This window comes from Octopus sinensis, linkage group LG1, assembly GCF_006345805.1.
Source record: "Octopus sinensis linkage group LG1, ASM634580v1, whole genome shotgun sequence".
Classification (NCBI taxonomy): domain Eukaryota; kingdom Metazoa; phylum Mollusca; class Cephalopoda; order Octopoda; family Octopodidae; genus Octopus; species Octopus sinensis.
Window position 1 is genome coordinate 126065823 of NC_042997.1, and position 7013 is coordinate 126072835.

A 7013-nucleotide genomic window follows, 5' to 3' on the forward strand; every position below is an offset into this window, starting at 1 on the left:
TAATAATGATTTCTTTATTTATAATAACCAAATGCTTCTGTGGTTTCATTGGGAAAGACATGTTAGGAAGATGGCTGTTTTAGAATATTTCTTTGGAAATATCACTAAACCAAGGATGGTGATAATAGTAAAACTGGTGTAAGGTATTGGTGGAACGGATGTGATGGTAGTGTTTATTGTATAAGTGGTGCGATGATGATGAAGGTGGGAAATTGGTGATAGACAAGTGTTATTGAAGAAGAGTTGGTCTTTGCCAAGGTGGGAAATTGGTGAGAGACGTACAACAAATGTTATTTAAGAAGAGCTGGTCTTTCTCTTCTCTTTTCACATCGTCACATTTAAGATGCTTTATGAGATATAATTCAACCCCAGTACTTAACAGGTACTTTGTTTTATCTTTCCTCCATCCACCTGAAGGATGAAATGTATCGTTGACTTCAGCTAAATTTGAACTCAGAACACTAGGAGTCGTAACTAAATATCGATGCGTTAACGATTCTGCCAATTTACCCCCATAGTAATAGCAAAGGTAGGCTGTAACATTGTTATTAATGTCGGTGGTAGTGTTGATGATAGTGATAGCACTTGCTAGTAGCGATGATGATAGTAGGGGAAATAATACTAGCAGTGGTAGTTATAATAATTACCACGTTAGTAGTGATGGTAGTAGTACTAGTGTTAATAGTAGTGGTAGTGATGATGTGATAGAAAGGCTATAAATGGTTAGTGGTTATGTGATAGAGCAGCGATGGCTATACTTAGTATTGGTCGTTGTGGTCATGTCTTAATAGTGATTATGTAATAGCAGATGTGGTAATGGTGAAACTAGTAGTGTTGGTGGTGTTAATGATAATAATAGTGGTGATATTAGTGGTAGTGATAGTATCGATGGTTGTGCTACCACTAATCTACTTCCAACGGAAAGTGTGTGATGTAGTGTTAAAACATTGGCTCGCAGTTATTTATCTTTCGAATTTATTTGTTTCAGTAATTGGAGTGCGGACATGCTGGAGCGCCGCCTTGGAGAGTTTAATCGAGCAAATCGACCCTACTACTCATATTTGAAAGCATGGAACTTATTCTTTCCGTCGGCTGAACCGCCAGGTTATGGAGACATAAACAAACCAACAACGGTTGTCAAGCACTAGTGGGGGCAAACACGGAATACACAAATAGTAGAAAACACTCGCCCAAGGTACCACACAGTGGGACTGAACCCCAGGTCACATGGTTAGGGAGCAAGATCCTTCACCACACAGACACTCCTGCTCCTATTATTACACAGCTGTGCCATAAGTTTTTATTCAAACCATATAATGGCAGAAATCACATTTAAAATCTCCAGAGATAGTTGACATAAATAGAAAAATAATTATGGCAATAACAGAAGGAAAACTAACATTATTAGCTTTGTTTTCCCATAATGTGATTGGATGAAAAATGGGTAAAAATTCTAATATACGAGAAAGAAAACAAATGTACAATTGAGAATTAGAGATTAATTAGTATATTGTCTCTATTTTAAAAAAAATATTGAAAAATCAATCTCATGTAGATTACATGGCTTCCTTAACAATGATAATGATAATAATAATAATAATAATAATAATAATAATAATAATAATAATAATAATAATAATAATAATAATAGCCTTGTGCTGAGAGGTATTCTTTGAGGTTTGAATAATTCACTTCTGGAAACATGAGTGTCGTTTAACATCCTCAAACAACCGTTATTCGAGGACCTTTTGAGCAGGATGGGTTACTCAACCTAAAGAAAATTCTAACTGGGCTCCACCTGCAAGGTCAGGCGCTGTTTATCTTGATATGAGATCACCATGTCGCGCACATATGGTTGTGATGCCTGATGTACCCTTATCAGATGGGTAGTCATGATGGGTATTATTGGGCTTCCTATGTTTTACCCCGGTGTCACTTTGATGGCATGTGCTGCTCTCTCATTCAATAATGATAATAATAATAATAATAATAATAGTTTCAAATTCTGGCACAAGGCCTGCAGTTTCAGGGGTGGGGTTAAGTTGTTTACATTGACTCCAGTGTTCAACTGATACTTATTTTATCAATCCCAAAAAGGATGAAAGGCAAAGTGGACTCCAGCAGGATTTAAATTCTGATAGTAAAGATGAATGATATTCTGTAGAGCATTTTGTTTGGTATGCTAACGATTCTGCCTGCTCACCACCTTAATAATAATAATGATCCTTTCCACTATAGGCACAAGACCTGAAATTTTGAGGTAGGGTGCAAGCCAATTACATCGATGCCAATGTGTAACTAGTACTTAATTCATCAACCCTGGAAAGATGAAAGGCAAAGTTGACCTTGGCAGAATTTGAACTCAGAACAAAATGCTTAGTGGCATTTTGTCCAGCATGCTAACGATTCTGCCAGCTTGCTACCTTAATAATAATGATAATGATTTCAAATTTTACCATTTTGCGAGAGGGGACTTGTAAATTATATCAACCCCTGTGTTTCACTGGTTCTTAATTTATTGACCCTGAAAGGATGAAAAGCAAAGTTGATCTCGGCAGACTTTGAACTCAGAATGTGAACGCAGATAAAATACCACTAAGCATTTCACCCAGTGTGTTAATGATTCTGCAAGCCCACCGCCATAATAACAACAATAATAATAATATATGACTGGAAGTGTTATCATGTACACGGTTTTATCATTGTGTAAAAAGACAAGCTGCAGCAAATATTCTGCTCAATACCACAGATTTTCTTGTCACTTGTTTGACCTTAACCGGTTGAGCTTGTCCCTTGGTGGCTGACGATATGTGCATCTCTGATCATGAGCAGAAGTAGTGGAGGAGCATGATAGCCATGTGGTGAGAGGAATTCTTGGGGTTTAAAGTATTCACCTCTGGAAACATGGGTGTTTTGTTCAACATCCTTAAACAACCCTTATTCAGGGGCTTTTTGAGTGAGATGGGCCACTCATCCTGAAGAAAATTCTAACTGGGCCATACCTGCAAGGTCATGTGCTGTTTATCTTAACATGAAATCGCCATGTCGCACACAGGTAGTTATGATGGGTATATTGGGCTTCATATATTTGTACCCAGGGGTGGACTGAGCTGTCAGTCAATTGGGCACTGTCCAAGGGCCTGGAGTTCTGAGGGGCCCACACTCAACATGTTAACTCTACTGATATCAACACTAAGGGGCTCAGTAAACAATTATGCCTGAGGGCCCTTAATACTCTCAGTCCGCCCCTGTTTGTACCCAAGTGTTACTTTGATGGCATGTACTGCTCTCTCACTCAATAATAATAATAATAATATGATGATGATGATAATGATGTTCAATGACAAGTTTAGCTTCAGTTAATAAACTAATGCATAAAGTATACCTCATCATCATCATCATCATCATCATGATCACCACCACCAAGAGCAAAAATGAATACAATAATAATGAAAGCAGTGAAAGTGAAAACAATAATTTAAGTGCATGTAGAAAGCACTGGTGCTGGTACCACATGAAGAGGATGTGGTACACTCTGTAAAGTGGTTGGCATTAAGAAGGGCATCCAGCGGTAGAAACCATGCTAAAACAGACAAAGGAACCTGAGGCGGCTCCCGGCCTTGTCAGGTCCTGTCAAACTGTCCAACCCATGCTAGCAAGGAAAACAGGTGTTAAATGATGATGATGATGACAATGACGACATTTCTTCAAAAGAATCTTCAAAAGTAAAAGAAAATAAAGCTGCTTGAATCAATGCAAATGTAGATAATTATGAAAAAAGCAAATCTATATAGATCATATGCAACCAATTTTTGTCTAACTTGGACAAGATTATATCGACATATCAAGCAATGTATGATACAGTAGTCATTTACTCTTTTACTTGTTTCAGTCATTTGACTGCGGCCATGCTGGAGCACCGCCTTTAGTCGAGCAAATCAACCCCAGGACTTATTCTTTGTAAGTCTAGTACTTATTCTATCAGTCTCTTTTGCCAAACTGCTAAGTTACATATACACACACATACATATATATACATATATACAATGGGCTTCTTTCAATTTCCATCTACCAAATCCACTCAAAAGGCTTTGGTCAGCCCGAGGCTATAGTAGAAGACACTTGCCCAAGGTGTCACACAGTGGGACTGAACCCAGAGCGATGTGGTTGGTAAGCAAGCTACATACCGCACAGCCACTCCTGTGCCTATTTGTTGATACTCTCAACTTATCCTTCCATATATTTAAGTGCTTCTCTTAATCATTCATATCATTGTATAGGAGTTGATTCTATTTGTTAAAATGACTAATAACACTCAAATCATGGATGACAATTGAATTAATAACTCTTATTAAGCTTCACAATTTGATACAAATGTCTTTGTTTTCGTTTTCCTTTTGATATTCTAGAATTACTGATATATATACAAACTCAACAGTGAATAAACACTCTGTTGTACACGCATGACAGTTACTTCTGCCTACCAAATTCAATCACAAACTCTGTGTAAGCCCATTATTCTGATTTCGAATATAGTCAAAGTCAATTAAACCTCTAGTCTGTGATACTCTCAATTACTTACTTTGTTGCAGAGGTCTAATACGACAGAAAGATGTCCAGAGTTATCTCTGTTACTTGCCAACAACTATTAAAACATTAGTCATTGATCAAATGACTTTTTCTCACTGTGTAGGTGTGGCTGTGTGGTTAAGAAACTTGCTTCCCAACCACGTGATCTTGGGTTTGGTCACATTACATGGTACTTTGGGCAAGTATCTTCTACTTACGGGGCTTGATCCAAGCCATATAAGTGGATAGAAAGTGAAAGGATCCTTGTCAGTAGATAGAAAGTGAAAGGAGTCCATTGTGAGTGTATATGTGTTGTGTGTTTGTGTGTGTCCTTGTCTTGACATCATTTGATGGTTGTAAATGAGCCTCACTGTCGTACAAGTGGTGTTGTTCATTTGCAGTATTCTGTGAAAACCATGTCTGGCCATGGAGAAATATTACCTTGCTTAGAAACAAGTAAGGGCTGGTTACAGAAAGGCCATCTGGCCATAGAAAATCTGTCTTGGCAAATTCTATTCTCTCTGACCCATGTAAGCACTGAAAAGTGGACATACATATGAATGTTTGTGTGTCTGTGTTTGTCCCCCTAACTTCGCTTGACAACTGATCCTGGTGTGTTTACGTCCCCGTAACTTAGCAGTTCGGCAAAAGACACTGATAGAATAAGTACTAGGCTTACAAAGACTAAGTCCTGGGGTCGATTTGCTCGACTAAAGGCGGTGCTCCAGCATGGCCACAGTCAAATGACTGAAACAAGTAAAACAGTAAAAGAGTATAACATTCTGGTCTTCCACCCTCTTCTCCAATCCTGTGAAAAAGAATACTGTGATCATGTGCTCTATTCTTCCTTCTCTGACTAATCTATAAAATATATTTCAGATAAGCATTGATGGTGGGGTTTTTCCCTGGGATATGCAATAACATTGTTATGACTAGATAATCATCATCATCATCATCGTTATTGTCATTTAACGTCCGCTTTCCATGCTGGCATGGTTCATCGTCATTATTTAACACTAGCTGACCCCGTGCCATCAAAAATGACAGCTAATTGTAGTATTTTATATATAAAAAGGGTACAAAAAAGGTGAAAATAAAATCAAACAGTGATGCAATACCGTGAGAATATGTGTGTGTGTGGGTGGGGGGCGTGTGTGCATATGTATACATTTATATGTATGAGTAGCACAGTCTGCAGTGAACTTTGTCACAACCTGCTTCCTTCCTTTTTAAGTGTGTCTGTTTATATACATATATATGTATGTATGTATAAAAGTACATGTGTCTGTAATTCTATTTTCTGTGTATCTTTCTAAATAAATATACACAAACACATATACATTCACACAAATATATAAATATATTTTACACAAACACACACATACACATACACATACACATTCCTCCCTTTTACAGGCACATAGAGTTGAAGCACTGTTTGATTTTTGTTTTACCGTTGACTTTTCACCATCCCACTTCCATCGGTGGATCACCCCCTCCTTTTTCATTTATATGTTGTGACAGAGAAATACACAAGAGTATTATTATAGTAGATTGTTATAGTAGAAAATACACGGCACTCTCTTTGCCACTTCCTCTCTCTCTCTCATTGCTATTACTTTCTCTCACTCCCTCTCAGTCATAGCTATTACTCTCACTACTTCTCCTTCACTGAATTACTATTTTTTCTCCTTTCCCTTCACCCCTGCTGCGTGATTTTGGACAAATATATAAAAACACTGCGCTCATTATTATATTATGAAATTCATTTAATATCCAAGTTGGTTTAAAAACTGATTTAATATCCATTTGATATCTAGGTAGGTTTCAAAACTGATATATTTCCTGTTTGTTTTTTTTTCTTTTTAAATCAACTTTAGTATATTATTAGCCTGTGTGTAAGAAAAATCAGGGTATAGTAATCACTCATCTTTGTCTGTTTGTCTGTGTGTTTGCAAAATTACTAGAGAATGACTGAATGGATTTTCACCAAATTTGGCAGAAATACTCATTGGGCATGTGGCACAAAATAATGAAAATTTGGTTTGATTATCTTCAAGCATACATGAATATATACATAGATACCTATAATGGTGATATTTAAATCTTCAAGCATACATGAATATATACATAGATACCTATAATGGTGATATTTAAATTTTTTTTAAAAATCTAGCTTACAAACTTTTTAGTGAGCAAGTGATCATTATTTATATCCTACAATGAACTACAGTACATTTGATTCACCTGCCAAAATTGAAAGATGTTCAAAGCACTTCTCAAATTCTATGCAATATTTTCTGTAAGTATTTCATTTTGTTCACTTGCTTTTTCATATGAATCAACCCTCATTTGCATGTGTATAGATCATGGTATACTTATGCACGTAGACATATGTGGATACATACATACATAGCTATGTGACTCTGTGTGTGTGTGCATGT